Source organism: Bos grunniens, chromosome 5 (genome assembly GCF_055505025.1).
Source record: "Bos grunniens cultivar Pamir isolate PY7600 chromosome 5, Bosgru_T2T1.0, whole genome shotgun sequence".
Taxonomy (NCBI): Eukaryota; Metazoa; Chordata; class Mammalia; order Artiodactyla; family Bovidae; genus Bos; species Bos grunniens.
Window position 1 is genome coordinate 33,774,879 of NC_141169.1, and position 26,366 is coordinate 33,801,244.

Genomic DNA, 26,366 nt, shown 5'->3' on the forward strand with positions numbered 1-26,366 from the left:
AGAGACCACCAGGGTCACCTTGGTCTACACCTTCTCATCATGAGCTCTGGGTTCTCTGTTTGCTGGCATCCCATTTAAAGTCCTTGCCGACCTGAGCCGGGAGACATTTTGTCCAGATGCCATGAAGTTGGCTCCAGTTCTTCTGGATGAATCTATCAAAGTCCCTGGGCATTAGGACAGACATCTAGTTACAGGGAAGCAGACACTGCTAAGCTAGCACTCAAATCTGTTTTTTCACTTTCTTTTTCAACATACCAGTTCCTTTAAAAAACTAGGATTTTAAAAGTAATTAATATAGGGTGCACAACATGAAAATACAGTTTTGCCTTGTCTCCAGGAGGCTAAAGGAATGACCAAGGAGAGAAGATAGAGAGTAAAACACCCTAGGCCTTATGCCAACTGTTGATCATATTATGGCTCACATTTACTAAGACCTGTTTCTGTTCCTCTTCCTGTCTGCGCCCTCCTCTCTGATCTCCCTTTCCTTCATTTTCATAAAAAATAACTATTGTCTAGGGAAACTTCCCTGGTGGTCCAGGGTTAAGACTTCACACTTCTACTTCAGGGGGGTATGAGTTCGATCCCTGGTCACGGACCCAAGGTCTGTATGCCACACAGTGTGCCCCTCCCCCCAAAACGCTATTGGCTAAATGAATTGCTTACTACAACAATCTGTGCTGTGCTGTGCTAAGTCACAGTCAGTCGTATCTGACTCTGCAATCCTATAGACTGCAGCCAGCCATGCTCTTCTGTCCATAGGATTCTCCAGGCAAGAATACTGGAGTGGGTTGCCATGCCCTCCTCCAGGGGAATCTTCCTGACCCAGGGATCGAACCTGTATCTCTTAACCTCTCCTGCATTGGTAGGCGGGTTCTTTACCACTAGTGCCATGTGGGAAGCCCATAACCATCTACATCTAACCTCGATTACAAGGAAGGTAAAATGATTAGGGAGGTAACTGAACTAGGGTATCCAGATTCAATATACAGTACTTACAGCTAAATTAGGAGGAAATGTTATGGCTTGACTGTGGAAATCAGCTTATTTGTAGACAATGAGGCAAGTAAATGAGGAAGAGAATTAGAGCCATCGGAGCCTTTACCTTTAAAAGTGTGACCTGCCTGTCCCAGCAGGCTCTGGGGGATTAAGGAAACTAGGCAGCAAGTAAGGACAGGGGCTGATCCAGAGCCTGCTACATACTCCCGGAGCACGGCTATGCTTGAGAACCAGCCCAGGAGGTGTAAGCTCCAGTGGCTATAGGGATTAGATGTGAGATGGAAGAGGATGAAAGAGCAGGGTCTATTCTTTGTATGGACACCCACTTTGCATACTAAACATGTAGGAATAGTCTTTGTTTCCTCGAAAAATTGCACAGCCAGCCCTCTCATTTCATGTGTTCCATCTATATCCATGGATTCAACCAACTAAGAATAGAAAATATTATTAAAAAAAAAAGAAGAAATTCCTGAAAGTTCCAAAAAGTAAAACTTGAATGGCCCATGTGCTGGCAGATATTTATATAGCATTTACACTGTATTAGGTATTATAAATAATTCAGAGCATTTAAAGTATATAAGAGGATGGGCATAGGTTATATGCAAATACTATGCCATTTTATATGATGGGCTTGGTATCTTCTGGGGGTCTTGAAATCAAGCCCCTGTGGATACCAAGTGATGACTATACTGTACTAAAAAAAAAAAATGATTGACCCTCTTAGATCTCTTATTTGCTACTTCTGATAAATACATGCTGCTACTGCTGCTACTGCTAAGTCGCTTCAGTCGTGTCCGACTCTGTGCGACCCCATAGACGGCAGCTGACCAGGCTCCGCCGTCCCTGGGATTCTCCAGGCAAGAACACTGGAGTGGGGTGCCATTTCCTTCTCCAATGCATGAAACTGAAAAGTGAAAGTGAAATCGCTCAGTCATATCCAACTCTTAGCGACCCCATGGACTGCAGCCAACCAGACTCCTCCATCCATGGGATTTTCCAGGCAAGAGTACTGGAGTGGGGTGCCATTGCCTTCTCCTTTGATAAATACATAGGCTCACAGAAATACCCCTCTACCATAAGGAAAAACAGAAGTGAAAGTATAATGGCAAAATAAAAACTTAATACGTAGCCTCAGTGTTGGAGACATTAGGGAATAGTGGAGATTGTGGAAAACTGGAGAACACATGTATCATCTAAAAAGGCAGAAGCCGCTCTGCTCTAGCAGATTGCTTCATGAGAGAAGAGGGCTCTAGTATCCTTTTTTTTTTTTTTTTTAACTTCTGTCTAGATAATGAGGGAGTCAAATTTGAGAAAATATAGAATCAGATCAAACAGGAGCAGTAGGTAGAAGACACAGGAACAGTGAGGACTGCAGGAGCTATAGAAGGGCCAAAGAGAGAAAATTTTGGAAATATTCTTGCCTTAGAAACAGACACTTTACTTTCCCTTCCAGCTGTAGTAGATACCAGTGACAGTTTCCCATGCAACATCCAGTCTGGCATAGCCTGATAACTCATGTACTTTTGCAGTGCAGCATAATTTCTTGATAGGCAAATTCTTGCACCATTTCAGAGTCCTTCCAACCCAAGAATGGAAGGTGAGATGGTGCTACTGGGTAGCAATTCCCTGTCATGACAAATTTTAACCCTTCTGTTAAGTTTAGAGTTCTTAATGGATTCTCATTTCTTTGTCGTTGTAGTTCACAGAAATCAAATTCTCAAAGTCTGACTGCCACATAAGAATTTTCTACATGTTTTTATTTTATCTGTGGTGCTTAAAATATATATAAATATATAAAATTAGATATTTATAACACCAATATGCTGATATTATAGTTGATCTAAACGGATTTTATTTTATTTATTTATTTATTTATTTTGGATTTTAATATTTCTTCACAGTTGGGTACAACTCAGTGACCTGTTTTCAGGTAGAGGGTCAAGTTTACTCAAAGATGAACTTAAAAACATCTGTTTTCTTTGTTAAAGAATAATAATGGTGATAAAATACTGTTATGTGCTTGTGCTCAGTTGTATCCAGCTGTTTGCAACCCCATGGACTGTAGCCCACCAGGCTCCTCTGTCCATGGGATTCTCCAGGCAAGAATACTGGAATGGGTTGCCATCTTCCCGACCCAGAGATTGAACCTGCATCTTCTGTGTCTCCTGCATTTCAGGTGGATTCTTTACCCCTGAGCCACTGGGAAAGCCCTAATAAAATGCTGTTAGGGCAGTATTAATAACCATACTATCTAGGACTTTAAAAAGCCTTCCAAGTAACTTCAAACAAATCTATACTTTGATTTTAAGAACACTGGGGAAGTAGAATTTAAGCGAATAGCTGTGCCTTTTAATCCACGTCTCATGGGCCCTTTACTGCTTAACTGTCCTTATTTATTTATTTTTTTTCTACCTACTCTCTAACAAGCTGAACTGAGATGAAGTAGAGTTATTGGTCTGACACAGCAGGGGAAAGCTATAGGCATGTTGTTTCCTGAAATCAACAAGGCTTTTGGCAACACCTATCATTGTAGCATTGTATATAAGAGGGAGAAATATGTATGAACTAGATGATAGCACATTTTTGTGCATTCACACTCATCTACATTCAACATATCATGCAAAAGTGATTTAGAAAATAGTGAGTGGGAAACCATTATGGACTAGGCAGAGCTCTAGGTCCTACAAGGATAGGAGTGAATATGAATTTTTTTGTAGAGGATACTGAGAAGCAAACAGAGGTTTTAAAGAAGAAATACACACACACACACACACACACACACACACACACAAACACTATATGTATAAACATATATAATTAAAAAAGAGATAACTCTAGACTTGAGTAGCAAATAGACTTCATCCTCAGTGGATACTGCAACATAAAAATAATTTTGAAATGTCATAGGTGAAAAATGTTACATTACATAATAATACATAAAAATATATTAATAGGCTATTAAGTATAGAGTTCTCATATACACTCCTCCCATCCCCAAAGATTCCCCTATTATTAAATTCTGCATCAGTGTGGTACATTTGCTATAACCGATGAACCAATACTGATATAATACTGATATATTATTTTAACTAAAGAAAGAAAAAAAGAAAGTGAAGTCGCTCAGTCATGTCCAACTCTTTGTGACCCCACAGACTGTAGCCCAACAGGCTCCTCCATCCATGGAATTTACTAGGCAAAAGTACTGGAGTGGGTTGCCATTTCCTTCTCCAGGGGATCTTCCCAACCCAGGGATCGAACCCAGGTCTCCCACATTGCAGGTAGACAAGTTACCATCTGAGCTACCAGGGAATTTTGACTAAAGTCATTGTTTTACATTAGGGTTCACTCTGTGTTGTATACTCTGGGTTTCAGTTCAGTTCAGTCACTCAGTCGTGTCTGACTCTTTGCGACCCCATGAATCACAGCACACCAGGCCTCCCTGTTCACATCCGAGTGAACTCCCGGAGTTCACTCAAACTCACGTCCATTGAGTCGGTGATGCCATCCAGCCATCTCATCCTCTTTCATCCCCTTCTCCTCCTGCCCCCAATCCCTCCCAGCATCAGAGTCTTTTCCAATGAGTCAACTCTTCTCATGAGGTGGCCAAAATACTGGAGTTTCAGCTTTAGCATCATTCCTTCCAAAGAACACCCAGGGCTGATCTGCTTTAGAATGAACTGGTTGGATCTCCTTGCAGTCCAAGGGACTCTCAAGAGTCTTCTCCAACACCACAGTTCAAAAGCATCAATTCTTCGGCGCTCAGCTTTCTTCACAGTCCAACTCTCACATCCATACATGACTACTGGAAAAACCATAGCCTTGACTAGACGTACCTTTGTTGGCAAAGTAATGTCTCTGCTTTTCAATATGCTATCTAGGCTGGTCATAACTTTTCTTCCAAGGAGTAAGCATCTTTTAATATCGTGGCTGCAGTCACCATCTGCAGTGATTTTGGAGCCCAAAAAAATAAAGTCTGACACTGTTTCCCCATCTATTTCCCATGAAGTGATGGGACCGGATGCCATGATCTTCATTTTCTGAATGTTGAGCTTTAAGCCAACTTTTTCACTCTCCTCTTTCACTTTCATCAAGAGGCTTTTGAGTTCCTCTTCACTTTGTGCCATAAGGGTGGGGTCATCTGCATATCTGAGGTTATTGATATTTCTCCCAGCAATCTTGATTCCAGCTTGTGCTTCTTCCAGCCCAGCGTTTCTCATGATGTACTCTGCATATAAGTTAAATAAACAGGGTGACAATATACAGCCTTGAAGTACTCCTTTTCCTATTTGGGTTTGGACAAATGTTTATTTGCATCCATCATGTTTCATGGTGTTATGTATTATCATGTGTCTTCATATCATGTATGCACCATTACAGTATCATATGGAATAGTTCCACTGTCCTAAAAATTCTCTCTGCTGTACCTAGAGCACATCCTCCTCTCCCCCAGAAGCCTTAGCAATCACTAGTTTTTTATTAGCTTTATAATTTGCATCTTCCGGAATGCCATATGTTAATAGTTGTAGTCATTCAGTAGGTGGTCTTTTCTAATTATTAGGCTTCTTTCACTTAGCAATAGACATTTAAGGTTCATCCATGTCTTTATGGTTTGATAGTTCATTTTATCACTGAATATTATTCCATTTTATAAATGTACCACAGTTTGTTTATCCATCCACCTACTAATGGACATCTTGGTTGCTTCGAAGTTCTGGAAATTATGACAGAGCTGTTATAAACATTCAAATCAGGTTTCTGTGTGGCCATAATTTTCAACTCATTTGGGTAAATACCAGGGAATATAAATAATGGATTGTGTGGTAAGACTAAAAGTACAGCTTTGTAAAAAACTTGCAAACTAGCTCTGAAATGGTTGGACCATTTTGCATTCCCACCCAACAATGAAAGTTCCTATAGTTCAAGATCCTCTCCCAGCATTTGGTATTGTCATTACTTTGGATTTTGGCCATTCTAATAGGTGTCTCATTTTTGTTTTAGTTGTCATTCCCTAATGACATATGATATTCCCTGGTGGCTCAGACAGTAAAGAGTCTGCCTGCAATGCGGGAGACCTGGGTTTGATCCCTCAGTCAGGAAGATCCCCTGGAGAAGAAAATGGCAACCCACTCCAGTATTCTTGCCTGGAGAATCCCATGGACTGAGGAGCCTTGCAGGCTACAGGGTTGTAAAGAGTCAGACACGACTGAGCGACTTCACTTGCACTTTCAATGACATATGATGTTGAGGATCTTTTCATATACTTTTTGCCATCTATAGCTTTTTTCTTAAGGTGTTAGATCTTTTGCCCATTTTTAAAGTTAGGTTGTTTGTTTTCTTATTGTTGAGTTTTGAGAATTATTTCTACCCTTTAGATACAAGTTCTTAATCAGATACAGGTTTTGTAAATATTTTCTATGACATATCTTTTTAATTTCTATGACATGTCTTTCTATTTTCTATGACATCTTTTTAATCATTTAAGAGTGTCTTTTGAAGAGCATACATTCCCTGCCCCCCATAAGTTTTTAATGGTAATAAGTCTCAGTTAATTTTTCTTTCATGGATTGCATTTTTGGTGCTGAATCTAGAAACTCATTGTCAAGCATAAGATCACCTAGATTTTCTCCTTGGCTTATGACCCATTTTGAGTTAATTTTTTAAAAAGGTATGAAGTGAAGTGAAGTGAAGTCGCTCAGTTGTGTCCGACTCTTTGCGACCCCATGGACTGTAGCCTACCAGCGTCCTCCCATGGGATTTTCCAGGCAAGAGTACTGGAGTGGGTTGCCATTTCCTCTTCTAGAGGATCTTCCCCACCCAGGGATCAAACCCAGGTCTCCCGAATTGTAGGAAGACACTTTACCGTCTGAGCCACCAGGGAAGTCCTAAAAAAGGTGTGAGGTCTGCATCAATTCCTTCTTTTTCCTTTTTCCTGTGGATGTCCAGTTTTTCCAGTGCCATTTGTTGTAAAGCTTATCCATTGTTCACTGAATTGCCTTAGCTCCTTTGTCAAAGATAAGTTGATTAGATTTGTGGGGGTATTTCTGAGCTATTTATTTCATGCCATTGATATATTTTTGCTAATTCCACATCACTGTAGGTAGAGTAAGAATTAAATTTAGATAGTGGCAGTCCTCAAGATTTGTTCTTCTTCAGTATTGTGTTGGGTATTCTGGGACTTACGGTTCTCCAAATGAACTTTGGAATCAATTTGTCACTAGCCACAAAATAACTTGCTGGTATTTTTATTAGTATTGAGTTACACCTATAGATCAAATTGTAAAGAACTGATATATTGACAACATTCACTCTTGTATCCATGGAATATGTCTCTATTTATATAGATCTTTTATTTCCTTCAAGAATTTTGTAATTTTCATCAGGCGGATCTTGTATTTATTTTTAAAAACTTTTCCTTAAGAATTTCTTTTTTCCCCCTTTCTTTTGTAAATGGTGCTAATGTGAATGGTGTTTGTTTTACATTTCAAATCCAATCATTCTGAATGGGTTTTGGATTTTTTTCAAATATGTTTTCTACATTTATAGATATAATCATAAAAAAAAAACCTTTAGCCTGTTGATGTGATGAATTCCATTGATTTTCAAATGTTGAATGAGCCTCATGTACCTGGGATAAATCCTACTTCATCGTGGTGTGTATCATTTTATACATCGTTGGATTTGATTTGCTAATATTTTGTTGAGAATTTTCACATCTGTGCTTATGAGATACATTGTTTTCTTTAATGTTTTTGTGTGGTTTTGCTATTAGGATAATGCTGGACTCAAAGAATGAGTTAGGAGGTATTCCCTCTGCTTCTTTTTCTGGAAGAGGTTGTAGAAAATTGGTATCATTTCTTCCTTAAATGTGTGGTAGAATTCACCAGCGAATCTACCTGGGCCTGGTAGTTTCTCTTTTTGAATATCATTCATTACTAATTCAATTTCCTCAATCAGTTCAGTTCAGTTGCTCAGTCGTGTCCGACTCTTTGCGACTCCATGAACTGCAGCACCCTAGGCCTCCCTGTCCATCACCAACTCCCGGAGTTTACCCAAACTCATGTCCATTGAGTCAGTGATACCATCCAACCATCTCACCCTCTGTTGTCCCCTTCTCCTCCTGCCCCCAATCCCTCCCAGCATCAGAGTCTTTTCAAATGAGTCAGCTCTTCGCATCAGATGGCCAAAGTATTGGAGCTTCAGCTTCAACATCAGTCCTTCCAATGAACACCCAGGACTGATCTCCTTTAGGATGGACTGGTTGGATCTCCTTGCAGTCCAAGGGACTCTCAAGAGTCTTCACCACCACCACAGTTCAAAAGCATTAATTCTTCAGCGCTCAGCTTCCTTTATAGTCCAGCTCTCACATCCACATATGACTATTGGAAAAACCATAGCCTTGACTAGACAGACCTTTGTTGGCACAGTAATGTCTCTGCTTTTTAATATGCTGTCTGCTGCTGCAGCTAAGTCGCTTCAGTCGTGTCCGACTCTGTGCGACCCCAGAGACGGCAGCCCACCAGGCTCCCCCGTACCCGGGATTCTCCAGGCAGGAACGCTGGAGTGGGTTGCCATTTCCTTCTCCAATGCATGAAAGTGAAAAGTGAAAGTGAAGTCGCTCAGTCGTATCAGACTCTAGCGACCCCATGCACTGCAGCCTACCAGGCTCCTCCGTCCATGGGATTTTCTAGGCAAAAGTACTGGAGTGGGGTGCCATTGCCTTCTAGGTTGGTCATATTTCCTCAATAGATATAGGCTTTTCAGACTGTCTGTTTCTCCTAGGTATGAGTTTTCATAGATTGTGTCTTTCAAAGAAATGGTCCATTTTATCCAAGTTATTGTATTTTTTTGGGCATAGAGTTGTTAATAATATTCCTTTATTGTTCTTTTAATGTTCATGGAATCAGTAGTGATTGCCCTTCTTTCATTTCTGGTATTAACAGCTTGTATCTTTCCTTTGATTGCATATCATTCTATTTTAATGTGTAATTTTTATTACAAGTGAAAGCAGATACGTTTTCATAGAGCCAGTTTTGGGGGTTGTTTTTGCTTTTTTTTGTTGTACCACGTGGTTGTGGGATTTTAATTCTTCAACCAGGGATTGAACCCATGCCCCCTGCAAGTGGAAGTGTGGAGTCTTAACTGCTGGACTGCCAAGGAAGTTCCCATACAGCCAGCTTTATTTGTTTTATAAACTGTACAATTTATGTACTTTGCTTGTTTTTCTATTTTATCCAAGGCTATGATATATGAAATGTTTACCTTATGCTCTCTCATTCATGTTGCAAATTTTTTTTTATCCCAGCTTGTTATTTTTCTCTTAATTTTATGTTCATATATTTTCATGCATAAGCTTTAGACAGTCTTTCAGCACTTTTTAAATTGTTTCTTTGTTATCACTGTCATGCTAAGTAATACCTAACATTCACTAAGTATTTTCTATGCATCAGGCGTTATATATTTACCTATATTATCTATGTTAAACCTCAAAGGATCCTTGTGGTAGGTACTCTTACCTCCATTTTATGGAAGAAGAGTCTGAGGCACAAAACAGTGAGTATGTCATTTCAGGTGAGCAGAGCCAGGATAGGAAGCTAGGCACTCTAATACCAGATGTGTGTTGTGTGTGTGTGTGTGTATGTGCTCAGTCATGTCTGACTCTTTGTGACCCCATGGACTGCAGTCTGCCAGACTCCTCTGTCCGTGAGATTTCCGAGGCAAGAATACTGAGTGGGTTGCCATTTCCCTCTCCAGGGGATCTTCCTGACTTAGGGATTGAACTTGAATCTCCTGCATTGGCAGGTGGATTCTTTACCACAGAGTCATCTGGGAAGCCCCTAATACCAGATACTCAGCTCCTAAGCTTTACTGCTTCCCAGAGAAGTGCTGCCAGTTGAAGATGGTATGATTTATCTATATTTTTAATGGTATACATATTTTAAAAAATAACACTCATAACCACTCTACCTTAAAAATGTCAAGATTTCCCAATTTTATAACATAGAGCTATATGTCACAGCTCTTGAAAATTTAAAAGAATTCATTTATTTTGGAACTGGAATTGATACATTATATACTTCAATCTTGTGGGAAATTGGACTGATAGAATATTGGAAGATGTGAGATAAATTGAGACAAATAAAACAAGCAATTTTTAAAAAAGACAATTACTATAGGAAAAAAGCAAATGATTAAAAAAAAACAACAATGGTCAGAGTTAAGTTGTGAATGCTATTTGCATGGACATAATAAAGTGAAAAATGAATATTTAACTACACAATAAAAGTGAATGAAAGGTGAGGAAGTGGGAAATCAGAGAATAGAACAGACAATTCTAGTTTTGGGGAGATGCTATTTCCAATTGAATTTAGAAGAACAATCAGAGGAGGAAGAATGGCCTTACAGTCAGTAATATTTTGATGGGGCTGAAGATAAACGTAATGAATATGGAGAGAGATTATTTCACTTTCTCATAATCTCCATTTTCTCCCTTGAGATATAGTGAAAAGAAAGTGAAAGTTGCTCAGTCGTGTCTGACTCTTTGTGACCCCATGAACTATACAGTCTATGGAATTCTCTAGGCCAGAATACTGGAATGGGTAGCCTTTCCCTTCTCCAGGGGATCTTTCCAACCCAGGATCGAACCCAGGTCTCCCACATTGCAGGTGGATTCTTTACCAGCTGAGCCACAAGGGAAGCCCAAGAATACTGGAGTGGGTAGCCTATCTCTTCTCCAATGGATCTTCCCAACCCAGGAATCGAACTGGGGTCTTCCTGCATTGCAGGTGGATTCTTTACCAACTGAGCTATAAGGGAAGCCCCCTTCAGACATAGCTCTATTTCAAAAAGATTTTTAAAAGTTTTTTTTTTCCTTTCATTCAAGAATACATCTTCACTTGACAAGTTAAATACATAATGCTAATAAATGATTCACAATACTCAAATGAAGACAATAACTTTAAATGGAATTACAAAACAGAATAAATGCACAATGTTATTTTTGAAGAGAACAATTTCATATACTATCAAGTTTTGCCACATCGTACCTTTCCCTGTCTCATTAAAACTCTGGCCATATGTCACTGCTTTCCCATCTAAGGAACATCCGATCTTTTAATAGCACATTGAACTTCTACCAGAGTGACCTTTCTTTTTGGCAGGTCATCTGACGATAAACTAGAGTACTTTGTTCCCAGAAGAGCAGGAAACCTTAATATTCAGAGAAGCTTTATGGTTGAAATGATCTGAGCAGACTGCCAAAATGACTGACTTCCTTTGCTCTGAAGAAGTTTCTCTTGTGTTTGTAATAAGTAGATATCAAAGGGACATTTATGGGTCTAAGCAAGTTCCAGTACTTGTAAAGAGGGTGACCCCTGAGATGAGGCAGGCAGTTGTGAGAGAGATCTGTTTCAGGGGCGTAGGAGGAAGTTTTCTGAAGGATGCTGGCAGCAAAGGGCCAGCAGCCAGGACTACAGGGAGGTCTTAACATGACCAAGTATCCCTATCTGTGACAGAGCACAGTCAGAGCATATCAGAAGCATGTGATAGTCAATGTCAAGGTAGGAAGGCAGGAAACCAGGAATGCAGTTTAGAGTAATCTGGGCCACAGCCCCAGAAAAACTGAGCAATGAAATGAGTTAAAAAAACAACTCAGGAAAGCAAGTGCAGTGATCAGAACTGGGTCTCCAATAGCAGACTCTGAAATAGAGTGGTAAATGAAATCAATAAACAAGGGTAGAATCTTGGAAACTATCCAGTTGCCTCATATGATTTATAGGACTAGAGAAGTGTGCTGATCCTCATACCAAAATTTATGTTACAAGGTGAAAACACAATTCTAACTTCCCAGTGAACCATGATTTAAGCTACACAAGGCTGAGTGCAGGGAAGTATGTCTTTGTCTCTAAGGGAGATTATAACAAATGCTTGCAATTTAGAAAAGTCACCCATAATTTTTAATATTTTTTGTTTTTGGAGGTAAGCCAAAATTCCGTATCTATAGTATCCATTGCAGTAATCTAGATGAATGAAGGAGGTGACAATGGAGGGAATGGGGATAAAGTGATGGACTGAACAGTTACAGGAGGGGAGTAGGGGATAGGCAAGGATCACATAAGCAGGGAAATGCTGTACAGAATGGATCCTTGGTGTTAAAAGATAGACTGAGGCATATTAAAATTTCTTTGAGCAAAAATCAGAATGGAGCAGCATCAGGCCAGAAGCAGCTGAGACCAACTGGGGCTCCAGAAAAGACTTTAGAGAAAGAAGGCGGAAGCAAAGCAATAAATTAGTGGTTGGTTGTCCTTAGGTCTTGATTTCAAAACCACAAGGCATTTATAGGCTTTGATTTGGGTTTGCTTACATAGGCTACCACTGGCATTGGTGTCATCTGTCTTAATGGTTTCTCTGTAGAGTTAATTTAACACTGGTTTCTGGATTGTCTCAGACAACTGAGTGAACAAGGATGCCAGCACAGAGTAGGGACAATCTGATGCTTGGAGTCAAAACCTGACCAGTTCTGTGTGAACTTGTGCCAATTACTTAACCTCTCTCAGTCTTTATCTGTAAAAACAAGAACAATTCTACTTACAAAGTTGTTGTGAGAACTAAATGAGAGATCATACCATTAACTTGACACATATATTGAGTGTCGTATTAATTGCCAAATCCTGAATTCAAAGTCCGTGTGCTGGGGGAGACATGCAAAAGCAGTCAACCCATTACAAAGGGGCAAGTGATAAGTGCTAAAATATCAGTGTCCACAGAATGTTCAAGGAGCCCAGAATCAGGCACTCTGCATACAGATGTGGGGAGAGGGGATTGGGTATTTGAGTGAGGCCTGAATGAATATATTTCAATCAAAATGCATTTCCCTTGTGACCTTGAACAAATTAATTGCCTCAGTTTCCTCATTAGAGATAATAATAGTAACTATCCCAAGGAGTGATTATGAGGGCTAAGTGAACTAATCCCTGAAGAATGCTCACTACAGGGCCTGTGAAGTCGCTCAGTTGTGTCCAACTCTTTGCGACCCTATGGACTATAGCCTACCAGGCTCCTCTGACCATGGGATTTTCCAGGCAATAGTACTGGAATGGATTGCCATTTCCTTCTCCAGGGGATCTTCCCAACCCAGAGATCGAACCCGGGTCTCCTGCATTGTAGACAGACGCTTTACCATCTGAGCCACCAGGCCTGGTACACAGCAAATACTTCATCAATGTTGGCTGTTTTTATTAACATATGACTATGGAGAACTCTGGGAGTCAGCATCTCTGATGAACTCAATGATATATCAAGGTCACAGCTAGTTAACAGCAGAGACTAGACTAGAGACCAGGTCACAGTTTTATGCTCAAAATAGAAGTAGAGTTCTAGACTCATCCATCCTGCTTTTTTTCCTGGAGATTCTAAAGAGAGTGCGGTAACATGGAGACTTTGGCAACTGTTCCCAAAGGGAAGTTCTGGATGAAATCATGTAACACTTGGATAAGCTCATATATAGAAGGATTGTCCACGTTGACAGGCAATCAGTCTGCAGTACATATAAATTCACTTTTTCTTGTACTAGACATCTTTGGTTTTGCTTTTGTTTTCTTTTTTCCCAGTCTACATATTTTTCTTATTTCAACCTTCTAACCTCATTCTCTGAAGCCTGTTTGATTTTCAAATCAAAGGAAAATTAAAGCAAGAAGAATAGGTTCTACTTGTAATCAACATCCATTTACTGTCTACTGTGGTTCAGAAGCTCTTTGCCAGGACTATGGAAAGAGGCAAAGGATAGAAGATAGCTTCCATCTTTGAGACAGTTATCACTTTAAGTAAACCAGATCTACAGGCAATGAAAAAAAAAATTCTAGAATAACATATAGATATTCCATGGTCATATGGGGTAGGTTGGAGACAAAGTCAATTGGTGTTGTATTAGGCAGGAGCTAATGAGGATGTATGGAGAAAAAAGAATCACGTCTTTGGCCAGTGCTGTGCTGGGAATTCTGTATAGTATCTGGACGATTCTGAGCCAGCCCTAAAAGTGGTAAAAAGATCGGCAAAGAGAAAGGCAGGCAGTGGTTTTCATTAGGATCACCTGGTACGGACAGACAACCCTGCACCCAGCCCCCACCCTCAGAGATTCTGCTCCCTTCTTCCCTGGGCAGGGAGCTCAGGTTTCCACACTTCATGAAAGCTCCCAGGTGGTTCTACGTGCAACCAAGGCTGAGAATCTCTGCACTGAGGCAACGACTGCTGCTGCTGCTGCTAAGTCGCTTCAGTCGTGTCCGACTCTGTGCGACCCCATAGACGGCAGCCCACCAGGCTCCCCGTCCCTGGAATTCTCCAGACAAAAACACTGGAGTGGGTTGCCATTTCCTTCTCCAATGCATGAAAGTGAAAAGTGAAAGTGAAGTCGCTCAGTCGTGTCCAACTCTTAGCAACCCCATGGACTGGAGCCTACCAGGCTCCTCCATCCATGGGATTTGCCAGGTAAGAGTGCTGGAGTAGGGTGCCATTGCCTTCTCCGGAGGCAAAGACTAGATGTCTGAATAGGGAGCTAATGCCTATGAAAGTGTTTTCTAAATCATACAATACTGTGGGAATAGCCTCATCATTGTTTTTCTGTGTGGAGTTTATACTGAGAGTTCCTCAAATGACATTGAACTAGTGTACTTCAAGTGTGTTGCTTGTACACTTCAAACAGGATTAGGAGCGTAGTGTATTGAAGCAGGCATGTGGGTTTGTGGGGAGGAGGGGGAGGGTGACCAAAAGAAGTGCCAGGCTAGGGCTGGAGGAACTGACTCACAAGGTTGCTTCTGTAGATTCCAGGTCTGCAGCAGCAGAAAGTTATGCCCAGGGCTTGCCAGACATCTCCAGAGCTTTCTGTTTGGAAATTTCAAGGAGGCTTATTTTGTCGTGGAGCTAGTTGCTGTGAAAATGCCAAGCTGGAGAGGAACAAAAGATGGGATTCAAGAGTTTGACTCAGTCCATGGTCATTAAGTGTTTGCTGAAATGAAGACAAAATGTGGGATGACAATGTAGCACTAAGAAAAAGAGATGGTCTCGCAAATTAGATCAGCCTATTTGGAATTTGATGCTAGAGGCAGCAGAAAGCCAGCATGTAGCCTTGAACAGTGTTTAAGGACCTGTAAACTACTGAAAATTTAAGAAATAAATGTGTCCGAGTCTATTCATCCCTTAAGAGGACTTTAAAGAAGAGTATTTTCATCATGAGAATAGTGGTCACTCTAATGGTTTATTTAGGCAAGATTATGGACTCTTGTTTTCTGAACAGGGTTGCACCTTCTGGTTAGGCAGGCTGCTCATGGCACAAGAGCTGGTCTTAACAATAGAGTTGGTCCTGAGATTGGTCTGTCCTGAGCCACTAGGGCTGCATCTGCCTTTTCTCAGTTCGCACAAAGGCACCCCACGGAGAAGTGTCAGCCCATCTCTAAAAGTCCGAAGACAGCATCTCCTCTTCTACTCAGGCAGCCTCGTAAGGTGGCTTCCTGACTCAGGTAGAAAGCCCATGATGTGAAAAATAAAGCGGAAGAAGAGGAGAAGAACAGTCAAAATGTAAGAAATGAAAAAGAACAGTAGAGTGAGGTCCTAAGATAAGTGGAGGCTCTCCATAACATCTTTTGTGAGTAGACTCGGGGACAAAGTTCACCGTGACCTATTAAATGGCAGAAATGAAAACGGACAAAATGCCACATGGAGGCATTTTGCAATAAGAAGCAACAGGAATCTGGGGCCTAAAATGCAGCAAGTATATAACCAGGCCTAGACAAAGTCCATTTTACTGGCAGGAAGTCTCTTTTTAGGGAGAACATGTAATATGAGTATGTTTCCAAAGTTCCTCTGCACTTCTTTTCACTTTCACCCCAAATCCCTTCCTCCCCAGCCCACTTCAGCACCACAGTGGGACAGGGTGGCCACTGCTTATGTTCCACATGGTAAGTTTGGATGCTGGGTTTCCATATGATGTTCACATCTGCAACACTCTACCACTCTCACCTCTAACTGCCAACTCTTCTGGTACACAGTTAGAAAAGGAAGTCCTTAACGCAGTTTGGTCTTGAAATTACCTAAGAAATATCTCAAGTTCCTTTCCATTTCTAAAGAAAGCAGAATTTGCATACTAGAAATGGAGCTCACAATACCTAAGCAAAGAATTCCATCAAGATAAATCAGGTTAGTTCAAAGGATATTTGCCTTATAGGTCACAGTATATCCCATGCTTTGCCATAGACCAAGAGGACCTGTGGTCACCGCTCTGGATTCTGACCCCTACGAGGCTTTTGCATGGAACATCACTGATTCTTAGAATTCCAGCTGAGGAATTTATAACATGATCTGTTTTCCTTGGGATTAGCCTTCAAAAATTTATTTATTCAGCCAACATTTAATACATTCCCCAACTGTGTTAGGTGCTGGGAACACAAAATTCACTAACGAATGGCTACTGCTTCCAAAATCCTTATTTAGTAAGGGGAGACAGACATTTAATTTAATAAATGCCACAAAATGCTCTGGTGCTGTGAAAGATGTTATGTCTGGGAAAGAGAGGGGACACAAAGGGTGAGGAGAAACCTGTGGAAATAAAGTGTCTATGGGTCAAAGAGCTTGATGCAGATAGAAGGAAGAAAGATGCAGGTAGATCCAGTTGACCAACTGAAGTCCTATCCTTGGAGAAGGTGGGATGAAGCATAGGTCCAGGTAGAAGAGGTGGCAGATGGGGCCAGTAGAAGTGAAACCAAAAAGCCACGGTCTTTACAAAACTTGACCTCCACAGGATGAATCTAGAATTCCCAGATATGCCTGCAAAGAAGCCAATTCAACGTTTAAGAGGAATTCCAGAATGCCTAGAGTTGGGGGTTGCTTGGGAGATGGAATGCTCAGAAAACTACCGGCCCCTATCACCTCTGGTCCTCGGAACTGAATCCCTGAGCATGTTTAGTCTCTGTCTTAGCTGTGAAAAAATAGACTTTAAGGCACTGATTTTTAAACATTTTACTGTTTAAGGCTGGATTTAACTCTTTAAGCCTGCCATTGAATGAAGATGAAAAATACATCTCATCTCTATACAATGCTGCCGACAGTTAAAATAACATCCCTAGTTCTCTCTTTCTCCTTTACTCTCTCCCTTTTTGTAACTGGGTTAATAATTCCCTTGGATTAGGGAGAGGAGATTTTCATTAGCACCCGATCATTTCACCTGTCTTTTCTTCCTGAGATTTCCAGTTCCTTGACACTTGATTTTCTTTAAAATTTCCATCCCTCTCTTAGTTTTTCATATGCTCCCATGGTCTGTCTCTGTGAACACTAACCTTCGCTTTTCTAACTTCTTTCCTGGAACCTTCTACCTGGATCCCTTACCTAAATTTTTCTTCTTTTCATCCATCCTTTCTTTCTTATTGAAATAGAGTTGAAATACAATATTATGTTAATTTCAGGATACAATATAGTGATTCATTTAAATACATTATAGATGATAGCCACAATAAGTCTAGTAACCATCTGCTCCCATAAAACACTATTACAGTACTACTGACGGTATTCCCTATGCCATATAGTACATCCCCATGACTTATTTATTTTATAACTAGAAGTTTGTACCTCTTAATTCCCTTCATCTGTTTAGCCCCCCTCCCCTCTGGCAACCATCATTTTTTTACGATTCTGTTTTGGTTCTGTTTTTGAGAGTCCACATATGAATGAAATCATATGGTGACTGTCTTTGAGTTATTTCACTTGGCATAATATCCTTTAGATTTATCCATGATGTTGCAATTGGCAAAATTTCATTCTTATTTATGGGTGAGTAATGTTCCTCTGTGTGTGTGTGTGTGTGTGTGTGTGTGTGTGTGTGTGTGTGTGTGGTGTGTGTGTGACACCTTCTTTATCCATTCCTCTGTGGATGGACATTTAGGTTGCTTCCATATCTCAGCTATTGTAAATAATACTGCAGTGAACATACAGGTGCACGTATCTATTTGAATTAGTGTTTTGTTTTCCTCAGGGAATACACAGATGTGAAAATGCTGGATCATATGTAGTTCTATTTTTAATTTTTTGAGGAATCTCCATGCTATTTTCCGTGGTGGCTGCACCAACTTACAATCCTACCAATAGTGAGGCTTCCCTTCAACACATCTTCATCAATACTTATTATTTTTAGTTGTCTTTTTGATGATAGTCATCCTGAGAGGTGTCAGGTGATATCTCATTGTGATTTTGATTTACATTTCCCTGATAATTAGTGATGTTGAGCATCCTTTTTATGTGTTTGTTGTCCATCTATATGTCTCCTTTGGAGAAATGTCTATCTTTTGCCCATTTTGGAGAAATGTCTATACTTCTTGTTTATTTGTTGTTGGGTCATATGTGTTCTTTATATATTCTGGATATTAAATCCTTTTTCGGATATGGATGCAGATCTTTTTTCAAGTGTTATTTGCTCTTTTGGATTGATCTCTTTATCATTATGTGATATCTTCTTTCTCTCTTTGTCCAGTCTTTGTTTTAAAGTCTATTTTGTCTGATATAAGTAGTGCTGCCCCAGCTTTCTTTTCATTTTTATTTACATGGAATATCTTTCTTCATCTCCTCACTTTCTATCTGTGTGTCTTTAGATTTGAAGTGAGTTTCTTATAGGCAGTGTATATGTAGGTCTTTCTCTCTCTCTCTTATTATTATTATTTTAGCCATTCTATCTCTTTTGGGAGCATTTACTCCAGTTGTATTTAAAGTAATTATTGATACATATATTATTGCCTTTTATGACCATTTTTGGGCAATTTTGGTTGTTTTTGTAGTTCTCTTCCTTTCTTCTTCTCTATTCTCTTTCCTTATTATTTAATAACTATCTTTAGTGTTACATTTGGATTCTGTTCTCTTTTTTTTAAATGAATTATTTTTTAAAAGAATGTATTTATTTGACATGTACACACTATTACATTTATTTATATTTATTTTTGGCTGCGCTTGGTCTTCCTTGCTGCCTGCAGACCTTCTCTGGTTGTGGAGGGCAGGGGCTGCTCTCTCACTGCAGTGCATGGGCTTCTCATTGCGGTGGCTTCTCTTGTTGCAGAGAACGGGCTCTCGCTCACGAGCTTCAGCAGTTGTAGCACGTGGGCTCAGGAGTTTCGACTTGCTAGCTCTAGGGTAGCTGGCTTCAGAAGCTGCAGCACAGGGGCTCGTTAGTAGTGGTCTGCAGGCCCTAGAGTGTGCAGGCTTCAGTAATTGTGGCACATGAGCTTAGTCGCTCTGTGACATGCGACATGCTTCCAGACCAGGGATCAAACCAGCATCTCCTGCGTTGGCAGGTAGAGTCCTATCCACTGCATCACCAGGGAAGTTCTTCATTTTTTGTTTATCTTTGTAGGTTTTTTTATTTGTGGTTACCATGAGGTTCATTAATAAGAACCTATATATACAGAGAGATATCTCCTTTAAGTTGATGATCTCTTAAGCTGAACACATTCTAACAGCTCTATGTTTTCAGTCCTTCCATTATGTTTTATATTTTTGACATCATATTTTACATTTTAAATTTTTTCTGTATCCTTTAACTTACTGTAGGTATTGATAACTTTACTACTTCTGTTTTTTAACCTTCCTACTATCTTTATGAGTTGCTGACCTTTACTATATGTTTGCCTTTACCAATGAGACTTTTCCTTTCACAGTTTTCTTATTTCTAAGTGTGGCCTTTTCTTTTCTGCCTAAAGAAGTTCCTTTAATACTTCTTGTAATTCTGGTTTAGTGGTGCTGAACTCTTTTAGCTTTTGCTTGTTGGTAACACTCTTTATCTCTCTTTCAATTCTGAAGGATAACCTTGCTGGGTAGAGTATTATTTGTTTTAGTTCTTTCCTTTCATCACTTTGAATGTATAGCTCCTCTCCTGGCCTGCAGTGTTTCTGCTGAAAAGTCAGCCAATGGTCTCGTAGTGCATGCTAAGTCGCTTCAGTCATATCTGACTCTTTGCAATCCCATGGACCATAGCCTGCCATGCTCCTCTTTCCATGGGGATTCTCCAGGCAAGAATACTGGAGCAGGTTGCCATGCCCTCCTCCAGGGAATCTTCTCAACACAGGGATCTAACTCATGTCTCTTACATCTCCTGCATTGGCAGGTAGATTCTTTACTTGTGTCACATGGGAAGTCCAGTCTTGTGGGAATTCCCTTGTATGAAACTTGATGCTTTCTCTTGCTGCTTTTAAGATTCTGTGTTTATCTTTCATATGACATTTTAATTACAAAGTGTCTTGGTATGGTCCTTTTTGGGCTCATCTTATTTGAGACTCTGTGCTTCCTGGACCTCAGTGTCTGTTTTTTCTCCCAGATTAGGTAAGGTTTCAGCTATTATTTCTTCAAATAACTTCTGTGTGCTCTTATGTTTCTTTTCTCCTTCTGAGACCTCCATAATACAAATGTTAGTATGCCTGATGTTGTCCCAGAAGTCCCTTCAAGTACTCTTATTTTTTTTTTTTATTTCTTTTATTTCTTTTTTTCTGTTCTGTTCAGCTTGGTTGATTTCCACTAATATGTCTTCTATATCACTGATCTATTCTTCTGTTTAATCTAATCTACTTTGATTCCCTCTTGTGCTTTTTGATTTTTTAATTATTGTATTCTTCAGCTCTGATCTGTCCTTCTTCTTCTTTTTAAAAAAGTATTCTGACTCTTCTTTAAAATTCTTACTGTGTTCATCCATTCTTCTCCTGAGATCGGTGATGATCATTACCCTTAATATACTGGGGAGGTTTCTTATCTCCATTTCACTTAGTTCTTTCTCTGAGGTTTTTATCTTATTCCTTTGTTTGAAATGTATTCCTCTGTTTCCCAATTTTGCCTCGTCTCGTATTTTATTTCTGTGTATTATGTAGGTCCATTTCATCTCTTTCTTTTTTAAAAAAATAATTTATTTATTTTGGCTGTGCTGGGTATTCACTGCTGCTCAGGCTTTTCTCTAGTTGTGGTGAGTGGGGGCCACTTTTTAGTTGCACTGTGTGGGTTTCTCATTGTGGTGCCTTCTTTTGCTGTGGAACATGGGCTCTAAGGTGTGTGGACGTTAGTAGCTGTGGCACCTGGGCTCAGTAGTTGCAGTTTCTGGGCCCCAGAGCACAGGCTCAGTAGTTGTGGCACACAGGCTTAGTTGTTCCGCAGCATGTGGGATCTTCCCGGGCCAGGCACAGGACCCAAGTCTCCTGAATTGTCAAGCAGATTCTTTACCACTGAGCCACCAGGGAAGCCCCCACACCCCCGTTTCATCCCTTGATCTTGGAGAAGGAGCCTTATATAGAAGAGGTCCTATTTCAAATACAGTTATATCCACTGATACCTGGGGTTAGGACTTCATCATATCATTTTGGAGGACACAGTTCAACCCACAAGGCTTTCTGTCCTTTTCACTTTATCTTCTTGGAAGTGCAGTAGCTATCTTGTGACTATGAGGCTATAAGTATGAAAAGAGTTTACCATCTAAAGACAGAGGAAAGGAAAGCTAAGGCAACAGTAGGTACCTAACAGCATCACAGCACAGTCAAATTCCCATTGACTTCTAGAGCTCTTGATCTTTTAGAAAATGACTCTGAGCTATTAAGTGACTGTCAGGTTTCCTGTCACTTGTAGTGAAAACCATGCTAATGGATACACCAAGATTTCCCTAGTTCATGACAAAATTAGAAAAATAAGTTAGTAAAATTTTCATAGAGCAAGGCTCATTTAATATAAAGGATTTTAAACATTCTAAAGTTAAATCATTCTCACTTTTTTGTTGTTAAAATATCCTTTCTTTTATGAAATGAAGGTGATTGTAGAATGTTATTTGTTTTTAGCATCCTTACTTGGAGAAGGAAGGAAGAGAGGGAGGGAGGGAGAAATGAATGAATGTGTGAATGGATGAGGGAGAAAAATTTTTGGAAAGTTAGTCATTCTTTAATTTTCAAAAATTCTTTACTTTTTGCTTTGGAAACCCAAAAGTCTGAGAAGAATGCTGCTGAACTTTCCTTGAAACCTAGAATTAGTGATGTGCTGGAGCCTCAGGCACCAGCTCACGAGAGTGGACGGTTGAATTTCAAGCAGTGGCTTAACATCACCTTGGTAACTTGAAATCTGACATGGTGGGAGTATTTACATAATAGAAATCTGCAAGTGCTATAAATCCAGTTCCCTTTCCCCGAGCTGGTTGTTTTCCAGCACCGTATTTCCCCAAACCTGCCTCTTACAGGTGTCCAGGGGATAAGCATGCAAAGGACAACTCATACCAACTAAAACACACATGAGATTGAGACAGACCTATTTACCAATTTAAAATTTCATAATGTAAACTATTCTCTGTCATTGCTTGTTGAATTATCTGACAGTCCATTTCCCTCATGAAAATAGTAGCTCTGCTTTGAAAGGAACCACATCTGTTCCATTCACAATATCCTCACTGCCTGTCACAGCACAGAGTGGGCTCTGGGGTCCTCATTATCCTAGGAATCATTATCAGATATCCCACAGTCACCAGGATGCTTAGGGAACCAAAAGTTATTGTAATATAAGAATATTTACCAGTGAGGGGTCTGTAGACAGACCAATCCTTGTCCTCATCAGGTGCACATTCTAAGATGACTGAGTGGAAAATGCTAGTTAACAAAAGTACTGTGTAATTTCAAATAGCAGAAGTCATGAGACTGTGAATTTTAAACAATCTGCTATAATACGTTCAGTGAAACACTGGTTCAGTGGAAAGTTGAAAAAACTTTAAATGATTCTATAGCCAAAACATGTGGGGAATTTTGGTTAAGCCAAGTTAAGTCAGTGTCTATTGCTAAACTTCTCAGAACCTTTAATATGACACTGTGAATCTTTTTTTTGATTAATTTTTATTGGGATATAGTTGCCTTACAATGTTGTGCTAGTTTCTGCTGTACAGCAAAGTGAATCAGTTGTACGTATACATATATCCCCTCTTTTTGGATTTCCTTCACATTTAGGTCACCACAGAACACCGAGCTAAACAGTAGGTTCTCACTCATTATCTACTTGATACATAGTGTATGAATACTGTATATATGTCAGTCCCAATCTCCCAGTTCATCCCACCCCTCCTTTCAATACTTGATGTCTGTACATTTATTCTCTACATCTGTGTCTCTATTTCTGCTTTTCAAATAAGATTATCTATACCATTTTTCCCGATTCCACATATATACGTTAAGAAGCCCACATTTGTTTTTCTCTTTCTGACTTCACTCTGTATGACAGTCTCTAGATCCATCCACATCCCTAGTGTGAATTTTCATTGTGCTTATGAATCTTTACTTTGACCATGAAATCCATTTTTGATGTATCACCTATAATTAGTGTTCTATCATCTATAATTTGTTGTTGTCATTCAGTCACTCAGTTGTGTCCGACTCTTTGCGACCCCATGGACTGCAGAACGCCAGGCTTCCCTGTCTGTCACCATCTCCCTGAGCTTGCTCAAACTCGTGTCCATCGAGTCGGTGATGCCATCCAACCATCTCGTCCTCTGTCGTCCCATTCTCTTGTCTTCAGTCTTTCCCGCATCAGGGTCTTTTCTAAGGAGTGAGCTCTTCGCATCAGGGGGCCAAAGTATTGGAGCTTCTGCTGCAGCACCAGTCCTTCCAGTGAATATTCAGGATTGATCTCCTTTAGGATGGACTGGTTGGATCTCTTTGCAGTTCAAGGGACTATCAGAGTCTTTTCCACACTACAGTTCAAAAGCATCAGTTATTTGATGCTCAGCCTTCTTTCTGGTCCAACTCTCACATCCATAAATGGCTATTGGAAAAACCATAGATTTGACTAGACAGACTTTTGTTGGCAAAGTAATATCTCTGCTTTTTAATATGCTGCCCACGTTGGTCATACCTTTTCTTCCAAGCAGTAAGTGTCTTTTAATTTCATGGCTGAGATCACCATCTGCAATGATTTTGGAGCCCAAGAAAATAAAGTCTGCAACTCTTTCCATTGTTTCCCCATCTATTTGCCATGAAATGATGGGACTGGATGCCATGATCTTAGTTTTTTGAATGTTGAGTTTTAAGCCAGCTTTTTCACTCTTCTCTTTCACCTTCATCAAGAGACTCTTTAGTTCATCCTCGTTTCCTGCCATAAGGGTGGTGTCATCTGCATATCTGAGGTTATTGATATTTCTCCCAGCAATCTTGATTCCAGCTTGTGCTTCATCCAGTCCGGCATTTCACATAATGTACTCTGCATATAAGTTAAATAAGCACAGTGACAATACACAGCCTCAATTTACACCTTTCCCAATTTTGAATGAGTTCATTGTTCCATGTCCGGTTCTAACTTTTGCTTCTGAGAGTGTAACAGGAAGGAAGGCCACAGGTCCCCAAGTGGCAGGAGGAAATAAACTACAAGTAGCAGACCATTTTTTTTTCCTTCTCTGCACAAAACTAAAAGAGGGTTCTTTTAATTCTGTGTTGATGACACGTGGTTCTGCCTTGAGCTAACCAATGTGTTTTTCCTATGGAAATGTTTTTTTTAAGCTATGTTAATAAAACTATGCATTTGTTTTGGAATTTGCCTTTCTTCACAATGGTTCCACCTAAGACTAACTTTTTTTCTTTTCTCAAACCTTAGGCTGATAATGGCTCAACAAACCTGTATCCCTGTCAATTGTTTTATGGCTGGGGGATGACATACCTTGTGCCTTCCTATCTCAGAAGTGCATATTGTGGGAGAGGGGCCTGGTGAAGCTCCCTCAGCCTTGGGGTGTCTCTCTTATCTGATTAATAGCTTTCTAAACGACATAAAACACATTGCTAAAAACTAGCAACGGGGCACTCTTTCTGTCCCCTTCTGATGTCTAGGTCAGAAGCTTTCCCTATCTCTATTATACTTTAATAAAACTTTGCTACACAAAAAGCTCCAAGTAGTCAAGCCTCATGTCTGACCCCAGATCAAAATCCTCTCCTCCAGAGGTCACCAATCCCAGTGTAACACACACCATCCACTTCTTCACCTATAACTAGTTTCCTAATTTTAGAAAACATGAACACACTGTCATCTCAGATTTCTTGAAAGGTTTATGCCAGTTTCCTTGAGAGTCTCTTTCTGTTAGGCACTAAAGCAAAATATATTTAGGAATCCCAGCCCCAGACAAATTACAGACATTTCCTATGTGTATTTTATCCATCTTTTTACAGACACAGAATGAGACGTGAACACTTACCTACTATAATTTTGGAGTACAGTAATTGTAGGTACTCCATTTTTCCTTAATTTGGAAGAGTTCACTCTCTAATTGGGTAATTAACACTGCCAAGATATCAGATATGTTATTTAACCAGATTTTTAATTTTCTTTATGTTAACTTCCAAATGGTATAATGAGTAAAACCATCTTTTCAGTCATGACCAGAAAGAAAGAGACCTCAAAGCCGTTTTAAATTAGCATTTGTGGCAACCGACTCCAGTACTCTTGCCTGGAAAATTCCATGGATGGAGGAGCCTGATAGGCTCCAGTCCATGGGGTCGCAAAGAGTCGGACACGACTGAGCAACTTCACTGCTTCAGGCAAACCTGAACGCTCTCCGTCCCAATAAGACATAGACATTCCATTTCCATTTCCAATCTCTGGAGAGATGAGCGTCAAAATCTCATTTATTTGCATGGCCTCATTTTTTCACATCCTTTTGGACAACTGAATATCTCTGCTCTTAAGGCAGCTCAGTGTACCAATGAAGAGCTGAGGCCCTAGACACAGCTTGGGTTCAAGTTCCAGCTCATCCATTACTAGCTATGTGGCTGTGTGCAAGTTACTTAAAGCCTCAGTTTTCTTCAACTGTGCAATGGGAATAATAGCAATAACATCTGCTTCCTGAGTTTTGAAATTCTTAAACAAGATAATATGGATAAAGTAGTCAACTATAACTTTAGCTCTGTTAGCACTTAGATCTACTGGTGATAGTGACTCACTGCCACGCACCTTTGATTTTTGAGTCCTCTCTTCCTCAACTAAGTCAAAGAAATAAATTCGGTGCCTCTAACAGCTCTTCTGAAGTGACTTAGCAGCAGCAGCAGCAACAGCTCTTCAATAGGGGGATCCCCCAAGCTTCCAGCCATTTCAGCAGCTCTTTTCTGAAGGAGCTTCAAGTTTCACTGGTTTTCTTTAGTTTTAGCTAACTGAGCTCAGTGCTCTGAAAAATGCCTGCTTAGAGAAACAGAACCATTTGTGACTTCAAAATTGCCTCAAACTGTTCTTTGAAAAGATTTGTGAAGACTTCAGCCTTTCTGTTGTCAGTGGGAGTGGACTATTATTAGCATCCAGTTTCGCACGGATCTTCTTGGATTCAGTTCTGATTTTGAAGGGGGGAAATTACAGGATGTTTCTCGTGA

The 26,366-nt window shown here is 40.1% G+C and overlaps 1 protein-coding gene across 3 annotated transcripts in view; it reads right to left on the bottom strand.

The window, feature by feature from the left end:
- PCED1B (PC-esterase domain containing 1B) overlaps positions 1-26,366 on the bottom strand; it is a 195,687-nt gene that overhangs the window by 73,124 nt on the left and 96,197 nt on the right. The window lies entirely within an intron of this gene.